Source organism: Amia ocellicauda, chromosome 4, assembly GCF_036373705.1.
Source record: "Amia ocellicauda isolate fAmiCal2 chromosome 4, fAmiCal2.hap1, whole genome shotgun sequence".
Lineage (NCBI taxonomy): Eukaryota > Metazoa > Chordata > Actinopteri > Amiiformes > Amiidae > Amia > Amia ocellicauda.
In genome coordinates this window covers 49,039,867-49,054,034 of record NC_089853.1, presented here as the reverse complement: position 1 = coordinate 49,054,034, position 14,168 = coordinate 49,039,867, and positions in this window count along the sequence as shown.

Sequence of the window (14,168 nt, the reverse complement as noted above, 5' to 3'; positions counted from 1 at the left end):
TTACTTCTTTGTTTATTTATTTATCTATCACTTTAAGAACCACCTCCCCCTCAGTATCGCTTGGGAAATATAACAGCTACAGGTGGTTATTTAAGGGTAGGCTTTCTTCATTGTTTGTACAGTCTACATGGACATTTTAAACTAAATCAGCTATTAGTGCAGGGACATATTAGTACAAATAGGCATATATTAGTAATCCACATATAAATATATAAGCCATAATGTAAAATGCATGCCGAGGTAGAATCCAGAGATAGCAGGGCAAGGGTTCTGACAAAGCAGACAGTGAGGAGTGAAACATGTGGAAGACAAAGCACATGTGTTGCCTAAAACAAGACATCACCCCATGGGACCAACGAGGACACTGTGTCCTCTGTAAGTAGGGAATTGCATGAACAAGACTTGTTTTGGCAGGGCAGCTGCAAGTAACCTAATGATTGTGTATGTAAATGCACACAGGCAGTTAAAGTGGCCTGAGACCTTAGAGTACAAACCAGTGGGAATACATCCTATGGCTTCAAAAGTCCCTCCTCTACACACTGTTTTTGTAAAGGAATTAATTATTAGATACATAAAGAATGCTCAAGTGTTTAGTGCAATGACCCTGTTCTTGCAAGTGGATGTGTGGAGTAGTGGTTAGGGCTCTGGAGCACAGGGTCATGAGTTTAATCGCAGCTGAGGGACACTGCTGTTGTACCCTTGAGGTGTTGTACTTTACCTAGATTGCTTCAATAAATGCCCAGCTGTTTAAACTGATAAAATGTGATGTAACGTGAAAATTGTAAGTCACCCTGGATAAGGGTGTCTGCTAAGAAATTGAATAATAATATGACAGTGTGAGGGTGCATTTGTCATAGATTGGATTAAGACTCTTGCTATTTGTTGTTGTTATAATTGTGATTCTAATAATATGAATAATTAATATATACATGTATGATCAAGTGCATTCATATTTAGAACACAATGCCATTGATGAAAATTAAACTACTTCATTATTTACTGTTGCAATGTGTTTGTAGTGCCAAGTATAACATTAGTGTACTATAGTACTTTTGACTGCAATTCTGAAACACGCCTGGAGGCAGTAAGAAAAGTGTCCTTTATATACAAAACCAACTACAATCACATACACAAAAAAATACTTAGGTAGTATATATATATTTCACAAGATAAAATACAGGATTCCCGAACAAGTACTGAAAGATAAAAATCCATAGGTCACATGTTGGAGTCATGCCCCCTGCACCCCTTGATTGCAACTAAGGTTGCCACTTTTGAGATATGAAAATGCCAGATACTTTTTAACAACATGTTCAATAGATTAACATTAACAGTGCTTAAAATAACTGGACAGGGGGTCAAAGTACTACACAGGATGGCATAACAAGTATATCAGGCTAGTTCAGTCCCCACCCTCCCCACACACATGCAAATAAAATGCAGGGTGTGTAATGAACTGTAAACTTTTTAAAATACAAACCTTTTTAAATTCCCCTTTAAAAATCAGGTTGTAGGCACATAGTTGGATGTATTTGTAATCAAACCAGTTCATGAAAATGAAATGACAAAGATGGAAAACAAGAACCATATATATATATATATATATATATATATATATATATATTCCTCTTTTATTAGAGATTTGTTTAGGAAGACATTCTGGAAAATTAATTTTAAAATAGGAGCAGACATCACACAAACATCACACAAAAACTAAGCTTTTTCTGTTTACTGCCCCAAACAGGCTGTTACGCCTGGGCGGACAGGGGTGAAGGATCCAATAGCAGAGAGGAAGACAAGGTCAGAAAACAGGCAGAAGGTCTGGGGCCAGCAATCACTATTTCAAAACTAATCCATAAATCCAGGTCAAGAGACTAGCAGGAGGTCGGGCAATCAGGCAAACTATACAAGAGAGGTAATCCAACTGGCAAGGTCGAAGAAGCAAAAGCAATGGTCAAAACTAGAAGTTAAACACTGGGAGTTGCTCTGAGAGTCCATGTGCTTCTGCCAAACCCTTGAGGTCCAGATCTGCATCTCCTCTTCCTCCGTGAAGCCCTCAGGCTGAGCCTCCAGCAGCACGGCCTTGGGGACGGAGGAGGGAGGTCAGCAGCTGGGCCTGGGGCTGGCTTTTGAAGAACAGCAGCATGGAAAGGAGGCTGTTGTCTGCCTCCACAGTGAGGACCAGGTTGTACAGTGTGGCCGCCATCTGGAAGGCCGCTCTACAGAGAGAAAATATGAAATGCATTCATGTTTTCTTTTTAAATCTATTTATAGGTGTCAAGGTATTGTGGGGGTAAACGTTTCCTGAGCAGGGCAGCGAGTGTTCTGGCGGTGCCTCTGTGTCACAGGTCTGGTTCTGCTGTGGAAGTGTCTGTCAGGTGGTGTGTGCCAGAGACAGGCTGTGCTGGACGGGAGAACGGGGGCTAACACCGGCATCGGCAAGGGAATGGCACACGACCTCGCCCAGTGAGGTAAGGGGAAATTATTGTTTGGTTAGAATTTAGAGGTAATTTGGATACATGACATGGCGGGGAGGCTCCCCGACCGCGGCTCCCAGGTCACAGCCCAGGCCACAGGCCAGACCACAGCTCAGGCGCAGCCCCGCCCACCTGCCGATCTCCACCAGTGTCTCACTGACAGACAGGCACCCCACCAGGCTCGCCGCCCTGGCCCCCGGCAGACCATGGCAGCTCGTGCTAGGAGGGGGCCTGGCCCGACCCCACCTCCTCCACCACCTGAGCCCCGTCCCTGAGGCGTTCCAACAGCATCTGGCCCACCCTTACACCCCCCAGCAACTCTCAAATTGGCAACTCCACACCCAAGACTCTTGGGTGCTACAAATTATATCAGTTGGCTACGCCTTTCAATTTCAGACACGTCCTTCCAGGGCGTGGTGTGGACGCGAGTGAGGGACCCATTGCAGTGTCCGGTGCTTCGCGTCAAAATCGCCCATCTCCTGGAGAAGTGAGCAATCCACGAAGTGCCCCTTGTGCCCAAGAAAGATGGTGGTGAAGAGGCCCCAAATACCTCACCCGTACATGAGGTTACCAAAGAGCACATAATGAGACCAGCTTCTGTGGGTTAGTATCAGATGCATCCCTCTGCAGACACACAATACAAATTTAGTACAGAACGTACATTCTAGTAAAACCACAAGAAGATGGGGAAGTGGGCACACAACCCCCCTTTGCCTATCTAGACATGCGTTAGATACGTGTGGAATATAAATAACGAAATGGCTACATATGTCTCCATATTTCGGCATAAAATAGAAAACATTGTGTTTAAGCTTAATCAGGAAGATAGTGAGGATATCATAAGATAGGGAGTTGTCTCCCTCTTATTGGTTCAAACTCACCCTGTCCAGGATATTGCAGTATGTATATAACATCATGTAAGCTCTATGATTTTAGGGAAGTAAGAACAGAGACCTGCGTGTCTGTGTGTATTACTTTTCTCCAAGCGGCTTGAATAAAGACTCTGTTTGATTCAATCTACTCTACAGTCAGATTTTTTCTGAGAGCAATTAAAAAGTGGATTCTTCAGTGGTTTCTGCCCCATCTTATATCTGAGGTGTCTGGACCGCCACCTCAAGGTGCTTTGTTTCAAGATGCTCAACATGCGCACCATGTCCCAGGCCATCAAGCCCGGCAACTGGTTCACCATGGTGGATCTGAAAGATGCTTACTTTCACATCCCCATTGCGCAGGCGCACAGGAAGTTTCTCCGCTTCACCTTCGAGGGCTGAGCGTTCGAGTTTGCTGTTCTCCCTTTCGGCCTGTCACTAGCCCCACACATTATTTCCAAGTATGTGGACATTGTGTTAACCCCCTTGTGTTGTCAGGGGGTCCGTGTCCTCAATTATCTAGACGACTGGCTGGTTTGTTCTCACTCGAGGGAGCAGGTTCAGAACCACGCAATCGTGATTTTAGGCTGCCTCTCCGAATTGGGCCTACAGGTCAATCGAGAGAAGAGCTACCTGATGCCAACTCAGCAGGCACAGTTCCTCAGACTGTGCCTCGATTCCATTGCCATGCCCGCCACACTGGCGACAGAGAGAGTTGCCTCAATACACACGTGTCTCTCCCTCTTCCAACTGAGAGCTCGTGTCAGGGTGTCCCTTTGCCAGAGGCTGCTGGGCCTCCTACCGGCTGCATCACAGACTCTCCCCCTCGGCCTCCTCCAATTGAGACCGCTGCAGTGGTGGTTCAGGTCTCTCAGGATGCACCCTCGCCGCGATCGAGCACGTTGAGTCACAGTCACTCCGGCGTGCTGGAAGGTGCTCCGTTGGTGGCAGATCCCTCACAATTTGACCCTCGGTGTGCCTCTGGGGCCAGTCTACCACAAGCAGTCATGACGACAGACGCCTCCAAGCAGGGTTGGGGAGCAGTCTGCGATGGACGGATACAGCAATTGTGGGCGGATGTGGATCTCTTTGCCTTGGCAGAGTCCACACACTGCCCGCTATGGTTCTCCATCCGAGAACCCTGGGGATCGACTCGCTAGCCCACATATGGTGACGGTGTCTCCTTTATGCATTCCCACCATTCCCCGTTCTCCCAGTGGTCCTGGAGAAGGTCAGGAGAGAACGAGCGACAGTTCTGCTGATAGCCCCACAGTGGCCTCGCAGATTCTGGATTGCAGACCTGATCGCCCTCCTCCACGGAGAGTCTTGGCAGCTCCCAGTGAGAACGGACTTGTTGTCCCAGGTGCAGGGCACGCTTTGGCACCCCAACCCGGGCCTCCTCCAGCTCTGGGCCTGGCCCCTGAGTGGGAGCGATTGATTGTCTGGGGTCTGTAGCCACTATTCAGTCGGTGAAAGCTCCCTCTACGAGGTTGCAGTATTCCTACCGCTGGCGGACGTTTAGCACCTGGTGCCAAGACGGCGGTCAAGACCCAATTCATTGCCCCATCGAGGTCATATTGCAATTTCTACAAGAGCTGTTGGACCAGGGCAAGTCCCCGTCCACGCTCAAAGTGTATCTGGCGAGCACCCTGGGTCTCATTTCTTGGCTGTGCAGTTTCTAAAATGAGATTGATGGCTGCAGCCTCCTCGCATCCCTTCACTGCCCGCATGGTGCCTTGATGTAGTGCTGGACGCACTTTCCCAAGCCCCATTTGAGCCACTGAACTCATAACCCTGCATAAAGTGCTGTCTCCATTCCTTGTCAACAGGCCTATTGAATTGATGGCTTTTCATCCTCTTCCTTCACTTCAGAGCAAGAGAGTCGACTTCACCTGCTGTGCCCTGTGCGGGCCCTCAGGTGCTATTTGGAACGCATTAAGGACATTCGGCTGCAGATTGGGCCTCATCGCTTACATTTGCCCGGTTCTACAGGTTGGACATGACGGGACCGGTCCCTTCCAGTGTTGGCTGCACCAACCGGAATATGCCTTCCAGTCGAGCACCCACGCGAGCTGCTCCTGGACTTGCTGACAGCCCTGTCGATGTGTTCCCAGGGTCTGTCAAGTGGCCTACAGGTACGTTGCCTTATTAGGCCGCCCTGTATATAGTTCATTCATTATGCATTGTGTTGTGGTGGTGCATGCATCTGGCATGTACCCCGCTCTGTATATATAATATGTGTTAAACAGCAGGAATGTGGCTCCATTTTGGAAAGGTTAGAATGAAGCTCAGCTGTTGGTGCCAGTTTCACTGCCTTGCTGTGTACATAGTTCCTTGGTCAGCAGGTCTGTGGCCTGCTCTGGCTGTGTTACGCCATGGAGTAAGGGGACCGCTGCTGTTGTCCTCCAGTGGAGGGCAGTTGAGCTTCTCCAGTGCCCCGCTGTGTACATAGTTCACTTATTGACATGGTAAGAGCTGTAGTTGCCCTGCATTAGCTGTGCTATTTGGTAGGTGTCAACTTCTCCTGTGTTCCACGTGTGGCACTAGAGCCGGCTCCTGCGCCCCGTGGTGTATATAGTTCGTTTGTACAAAATCTAATTGTCAGCACAATAGAGCTCTTCCACTCTGTACTATTCAGTTGAGTTGGATGCTCCTGTGCTGCACGCTGACAGCATGAAGGTCTTGCTGTCATGCAATATGTACATGCAGTGAGGGAAAAAAGTATTTGATCCCCTGCTGATTTTGTACGTTTGCCCACTGACAAAGAAATGATCAGTCTATAATTTTAATGGTAGGTGTATTTTAACAGTGAGAGACAGAATAACAACAAAACAATCCAGAAAAACGCATTTCAAAAAAGTTATAAATTGATTTGCATGTTAATGAGGGAAATAAGTATTTGATCCCCTATCAATCAGCAAGATTTCTGGCTCCCAGGTGTCTTTTATACAGGTAACGAGCTGAGATTAGGAGCACTCTCTTAAAGGGAGTGCTCCTAATCTCAGCTCGTTACCTGTATAAAAGACACCTGTCCACAGAAGCAATCAATCAATCAGATTCCAAACTCTCCACCATGGCCAAGACCAAGGAGCTGTCCAAGGTTGTCAGGGACAAGATTGTAGACCTACACAAGGCTGGAATGGGCTACAAGACCATCGCCAAGCAGCTTGGTGAGAAGGTGACAACAGTTGGTGAGATTATTCGCAAATGGAAGAAACACAAAACAACTGTCAGTCTCCCTCGGTCTGGGGCTCCATGCAAGATCTCACCTCGTGGAGTTTCAATGATCATGAGAACGGTGAGGAATCAGCCCAGAACTACACGGGAGGATCTTGTTAATGATCTCAAGGCAGCTGGGACCATAGTCACCAAGAAAACAATTGGTAACACACTATGCCGTGAAGGACTGAAATCCTGCAGCACCCGCAAGGTCCCCCTGCTCAAGAAAGCACATGTACAGGCCCGTCTGAAGTTTGCCAACATCTGAATGATTCAGAGGAGAACTGGGTGAAAGTGTTATGGTCAGATGAGACCAAAATCGAGCTCTTTGGCATCAACTCAACTCACCGTGTTTGGAGGAGGAGGAATGACCCCAAGAACACCATCCCCACCGTCAAACATGGAGGTGGAAACATTATGCTTTGGGGGTGATTTTCTGCTAAGGGGACAGGACAACTGCACCACATCAAAGGGATGATGGACGGGGCCATGTACCGTCAAATTTTGGGTGAGAACCTCCTTCCCTCAGCCAGGGCATTGAAAATGGGTCGTGGATGGGTATTCCAGCATGACAATGACCCAAAACACACAGACAAGGCAACAAAGGAGTGGCTCAAGAAGAAGCACATTAAGGTCCTGGAGTGGCCTAGCCAGTCTCCAGACCTTAATCCCATAGAAAATCTGTGGAGGGAGCTGAAGGTTCGAGTTGCCAAACGTCAGCCTTGAAACCTTAATGACTTGGAGAGGATCTGCAAAGAGGAGTGGGACAAAATCCCTCCTGAGATGTGTGCAAACCTTGTGGCCAACTACAAGAAACGTCTGACCTCTGTGATTGCCAACAAGGGTTTTGCCACCAAGTACTAAGTCGAAGGGGTCAAATACTTATTTCCCTCATTAACATGCAAATCAATGTATAACTTTTTTGAAATGCATTTTTCTGGATTGTTTTGTTGTTATTCTGTCTCTCACTGCTAAAATACACCTACTATTAAAATTATAGACTGATCATTTCTTTGTCAGTGGGCAAACGTACAAAATCAGCAGGGGATCAAATACTTTTTTCCCCCACTGTATTGTATTTTGTTGTTCAGCTCGGCTACTCTGTTGACTAGCTGGCTATGTATTCTATTGTTTTTTCATTGGGTCTGTGGCCCCATTCCTATGGGATCAGTGGTCCACTGCTATGATAATGCGCAGAGGCCGCACAAGTTGCTTGATTGCCTGTGTCAGATATTGCGCAAATAGATACTGTTTGTGGAGGGCGTAAGAATTAACCTCTGTAGCCTCGCTTTGTATATGCTGATTCTAGACAGTTCCCGGTAAGAGCGTGACTACAGTGTGGCCCTACGGGGCCCCTGAGTTTACTGTCTGGAGTTGTGTTGCCGAGGCCCCTAGCGGTACACCTCGGGGCGGGCTCCCTTATCAGCTCGCTGCCTCCTCCCTTGTGACATTTTTGTTATACAGGAACCCCTCCCCCTTGGGCAGTGCTTACGACTAGAAAGATAATGATAGGTTGCAAATGCAACCCCAGTTATCTGAAAAAGGAAGCACTGCCCAAGGGTTACAAGGTCACGCAGGAGTCCTTTCCCAGGGAAAAGAGGACGAACCTGCGCTGACGTCATGTTTTATAGAACAGGAAGTGGAAGGGACCTGTTCTGAGTGACGAGTGCAGGGGCCAATGACAGCTTTGATAGAGTGATACTTCGATCAGATTCCTACGGAAGTGTGCAGAAACCCCCTCCGCCTTGGGCAGTGCTTCCTTTTTCAGATTTTATTTTCAGAAATTATTTTATAATTTCCATACATTATAAATTTGTTTGTATCAACTGTTTGAACAGATCGGAAGCAACAATTTATTAAACAAATGAGGGACAGAGTGTGTAGTTTGGTACATTGTATTAGTTTACTAGTTCTCGCAAATTACTTATCATTGTTTTCCTGTAGGCAATGCAGGGAAGTTAACAAATAATATATTTCTGCTCTGGAATCGATAAAAAGAAGAGCAACTGGGGTAGATTTGGCTTCTCCTATGGAACAGGAGTGGTTGTTCATGGCCATTTCCCCCAATGGTAAGGGGAGACCTACATTCAGCAGTTGATTGGCATTGTAATAATATATCATATAATACATTATGATATAATATAACAATATATATAATAATAATAATAATAATAATAATAATAATATGATATTAAAAGGTTCCTGTTTAATAACAGGTGGGTACAGGTGGGTACTCAGGAGTGGGGTGTCTGTACTTTCGATGTCAGATAGGAAGATTGTGTCACTAAAATCAACCATAGCGTATTATTATTAGGTAATTAAATGTTCCGCTGTAAGAATTTTTAGGATTGATCAGCAACTATATTGAACTTATGCAAATGACTTCATTTTGGTTCATACAGTGACTTGGGCCCTGCAATCCTGTTGTAATTGCTGTGTATTCTAATGGATGTTGTATCCCTTGTCCTTCACTGGGCTGATGTAGGAACTTAAGAAGTTGCAGGTATGATCCAGATGGTGGCGACATTACTAAGATATCACACAACTATGTAATCTTTCATAATCTTTCATATTTAATTTTTGTATTCTTAAATATTCTTAAATATACATTTCCAATTATAATTATAATTATTAATATCTTCCCTCATATAATATTGACATAATATGAGGCTGTGACAGGTTAATCGTTTAAACGCTTAAAAAATATATGTTTAAACTACATGTAACATACAGTTAGGTCCAATAAATATTTGGACAGTGACACAATTGTCATCATTTAGGCTCTGTACGCCACCACAATGGATTTGAAAGGAAACACCCCAACAACAAGCAGGAACTAAAGACAGCTGCAGTGCAGGCCTGGCAGAGCATCACCAGGGAAGAAACCCAGCATCTAGTGATGTCTATGGGTTCCAGACTTCAGGCAGTCATTGACTGCAAAGGATTTGCAACCAGGTATTGAAACTCACAATTTAATTATTGATTATGTTAGTTTGTCCAAATACTTTTGAGCCCCTAAAATTGGGGGGAACACATATAAGAATGGGTGTAATTCCTACACCGTTCACACAATTTAGATGTAACTACCCTCAAAATAAAGATTATAGTCTATACTTAAATCACATCTTGATTTTTTCCTTTCAAATCCATTGTGGTGGCGTATTAGCTATTAACCATCTGCACTGCCCCAACCGTATTCTCTCATGCAATCAAATTTTCAATTAGTGGTTGTTCGTCTGGTTTGACAGTATTGCGTAGAAAACAAAAATGAAAGATATCACATCATGCTAAAAAGCTCAAGCAACATACACTTAATGCCAATTTTGCATTGTTTCAATCTTAACTACTGTAGTTTTTAGGGAGGCTCCACCTTTAAGGTTCATGTTAAATTCCCTGCATTTTTGTCAGTGAGTGGACTACATTGGAAGCCAACTGATGCAACCAGCCATCAGGGGAATGAAAGGGTGTGGTTATTATTGCAATGTTAAATTACATAATATGATCCATGTGCATAGCACATAGTTCAGCAGCTTAGTTGCATATTAATTAAATCAGTAATAGATATCTTGAATATATACTAGTAATAATTCTCAAATAACTTTTAGTAGTAAAATAAGATGGCAGCGTTGTGTTTCTCTTTGTATAAAAACAATTACAATTGTCCTCTACTTACCTTTTCTATATTTTTGATGAATGTTCTGCCATATGGTGTCTATGCCCAAATGCCTTCCAGATCCCTCAAGTTCTTGTTCCACTAATGAAACAATGTCTGTAGGCTGAGTACTTTGATATGCTACTTTATCTGTATCACACTAGAGATTTTGATGTATTTAATATACTTAACACATATATACATTTTATCAGTTACCAAGAGATAACCTATTCATTTGGATATAATAATTAAAACATAAATATAGTAAATTATGATTTCCATATTCCATAATGCTGCTGTTTCAGTGATGGTGAACCCTTCACTTAGTCAATTAGGCTTTTATATGTTATCCATATAAAATGTTTTCCCATTTAAATACAATGTACAAGCAACTTAAAAGCATGAGCACTGTCCTTTTTATTACAGTTACTGCACAATTTTGCACCTTTTATTATTACTTATTTAAATGTTCGGAAAATAATACTAATTTTTAATCACAGTCTTATTTAGAAGTGTGGAAAGTCATGAATTTAATTAGTTCATAAATTGTAAAGAAGAAAATATTTAATTATGGCAAAATGTAAAACACAAATCTTTAATCTGTATTAAAGAGCTTAAAACACAGAATGCCGTAAATATGAACATGAATGGAGAACTGCAGGTCTTCCACATGGCATGGAATGACAGTATAATAAGATACAAGCGGGACCTGTCCTCTGCTAGGTCTGCCTTCTACTCTAATTTAACAGAGACACATAAGAATAACCCACGCTTTCTTTTTAACACAATAGTGACACACACTAATCAGCAGGTAGAGCCCTCACAATTAGGGTCAGCATTAGATTTTTTAAGAAGTGGTTTAATCACAGCTGTTTTAAAGGATTCAGGAACAGATCCTGAAAGAGGCATTTATAATATTGTGTATTAGATTAATAATTAATGGCAAAGATTGTTTTAGCAATTTAGTGGGTATAGGGCCTAGTGCAAAGGTTGTGGTTTTCATTTTAGTAATTAAGGAGACTAATTCTTGGTGATTTACTGCATTAAACAAGTCCAAGGTAGGCAGGGACTGAGAATGACTGCATGCATCGGCTATAGTATTGATGTAACTTTCCATTTCTATTTGTTTTCTAATGCTGGTGAGTTTGCTATTGAAATAATCCATGAAGCAATTATGAAGTCATTGCAGGTGATACTAATTCACTCATTAACAACATATGTCAAATCCTCCCTTCCTTTCTAAGGTTCTAGTGAAAGTAGTTGCTAACCAGTTGCAAACTTTTTAAACTACTAATAATATTCAAAACAATTTCAATGAGGCTTGCACTCCGGCTACAGTACTGAAGTGTCCCTGTTAAAACTATTAAACAACGTGTTTCAGTCTCCTCAGTTAGGGAATGTCACTGTTATTATTTCACTTGACTGTACATGCTCCATTTAGGTGATATTATTCAGCGACATAAATATTAACTTTCACAGTTATGCAGACACACAATTATATTTGTCAGTAAATACTAACATACCATAGACATATAAACACTAATCTGGAGGAAAATAAATGTAATTATGCTTAATTGTAATAAGACAGAAGTCCTAAATGTAGGGGACACAAATCTTAATGTTCATCATGCACTGACAGAACAGATTAATGATAACCCTTAAGGAGCCTCTGAGGAGATTGAGTGAAACCTTGGTGTAATCTGTAATCATCTTCCTTCCTCAGCTTAGAAACATTGCTAAATTATGACAATTCCTCTCATTAAATGACACTGAGAAATGTATTGATTGATATTTATTACATCTAGATTGGATTACTGTAATGTGATTTTGTCAGGCAGCACAAATAGAGCTATTTCTGCACTTCAGTTTGTTCAAAAAAGGGACTGGCACCTCCCTACTTAAAATATCTGATTATCGAAAACACTCCAGGTCGGCCATTGTGTTCCCAGGAAGCCAGTTACTTAGTGGTCCCTATAATACACAAGAAAACCGCAGGTGGCAGAGCATTTAGTTATAGCGCCCTGAAACTGTGGAATGATCTTCCAGCCTATAAGAGATGCCCTCTCTGTCTCAGCCTTTAAATCACGGCTGAAGACTCATCTTTTTAGTCTCTGTTTTTCCATTTACTGTAACTCATAGTGCCGCTGGTGTGCCATGGACATGCTATGCACAATGTGTTCTGTCATCTCTTGCATTTTTTGACAATTTATGAGCACAATGTTCTCTTTTTGTCTTCCAGCAGTAGCTGTCCCCCACCCTGGAAGGCTGATGATACACTCCACCAAGGAGGGCTAACAGTGCACCCACACCTCAAGGAATGATGAGTCATTGGTGTTCCACCCCCCCACCGCCCCAGCCCTGTGAGAAGCCCCCACCAGAGGGAATACCACGGCCAGCCATACCGTTTAAGAACTTCCTGATCTTCTTGCTGCTGTATCACAGAATTATGCTGCCTGGAGGGGAGGCAACTAAGCTTAGGCCTTAAGCCGTGGACCCCCAGAGATTTATTTTCTCAAGATATTTAACAATCTGCCATCCATAGGAGTTTTAGTTTTTTGCCTAATGGTTTACTTTCATTTTATTTTATGAATAATTTATTGTTTGTTTATTTTTTGGTTTGTCTGTTTATCAATCTGTAAAGTGCTCTGTGGCTACCCTGCAAAGGGCACTATATAAAATATAAATCGATTGATTGATTGATTACCTTTTTGATAATTTTCCCCCCTTAATTTATTCTAAATTCCTATATAAACATCTGGTCTACATAGTTTCTGTTATAAAATGGAATGTTCCTAGTCTATCCTTATACTCTCCCCCCTCTTCACATAGATGTTTTCAATGTTTAAATTTTACTGGTTATATGGAAGTCTTTATGATTTACAGTTTTCTTTTCTTTTTGTTTTGAAGAGTTACAACAGGGTATCTCTTCCACACTTCTTGGCTTGAATTAATACTCCACAAATGTTTATTTCCTTTGTTGTTTGAGATCCAGTGTGTGGATAGTGCTGTAAAAAAATATCATTTCTAATATAACACATGAAAAAATAAGTAATTATAGTATGAGCCCAACTGGGCCTCCAGCCTAAAATCAAATTGCTTTGCAAGCTACAGCCTGTATTCATAAATCATTTGTGTTATAGTCAATTTCTCGGAAAAGTCTAAAGTATTTCCTATCACGCTGGAGTAGAATCATAATAGCTGGAGATTGATGGTTGTGCTTCTTAAAAACAATTGGAGCAAATGTGATCTGTCACTGGGATCCTCCTCTTTCCTGACATCTTCTCAATACCCATATTTCACACAAAAGCCCCTCTTTCATTAAAGTAAAATCCTGTATAATTCCTCCCCCCCTCCCATTGCGCTTTCCCTCACAGCTCCTTGCGGATTTAATTGTATACATTTACTATTTGAAAGCATTAATAGTACCCATTAGATACTGGAATTCTGAAAGAGAATCAAATACAGTTTTCAGATCAACTTTTGTGCTGAGATAACAAAATCAAATGTCGACACAAAACAAAAAACTAAAAAGAAAAATAACTGAATGGCCCCACAACTAACCATTTGTAATACACACTGTAATGTACTCTGAGCGAAATACTGCAAATTGCATTGCCTATAATTAATATATTATACACAACTTTAGTCCATAACACAGGACAGAACACACACAGTTTCATTACATGAGGCTGTTTGCACTCATATATCCTTACTTTGTACTATAGCTAATTGATTACATAATAACATCCAGTCGGATTTGTAAAGACCAAGACAATCAACTTCAATATGTTGAGAAAATTATATTGAACATTGAGTGCTGTGTCCAGCCTGTGTGCTGAACTGTGCACAGCGCGCCGCGCGCCCCGGAAAGCCAGGAGCGCGCGCAGGTGCCGCCGTGAGCCGCGAGACGGGCGCGCGCGGGGCGGAAACGAGGCTGGCCTGGAGCCGCTT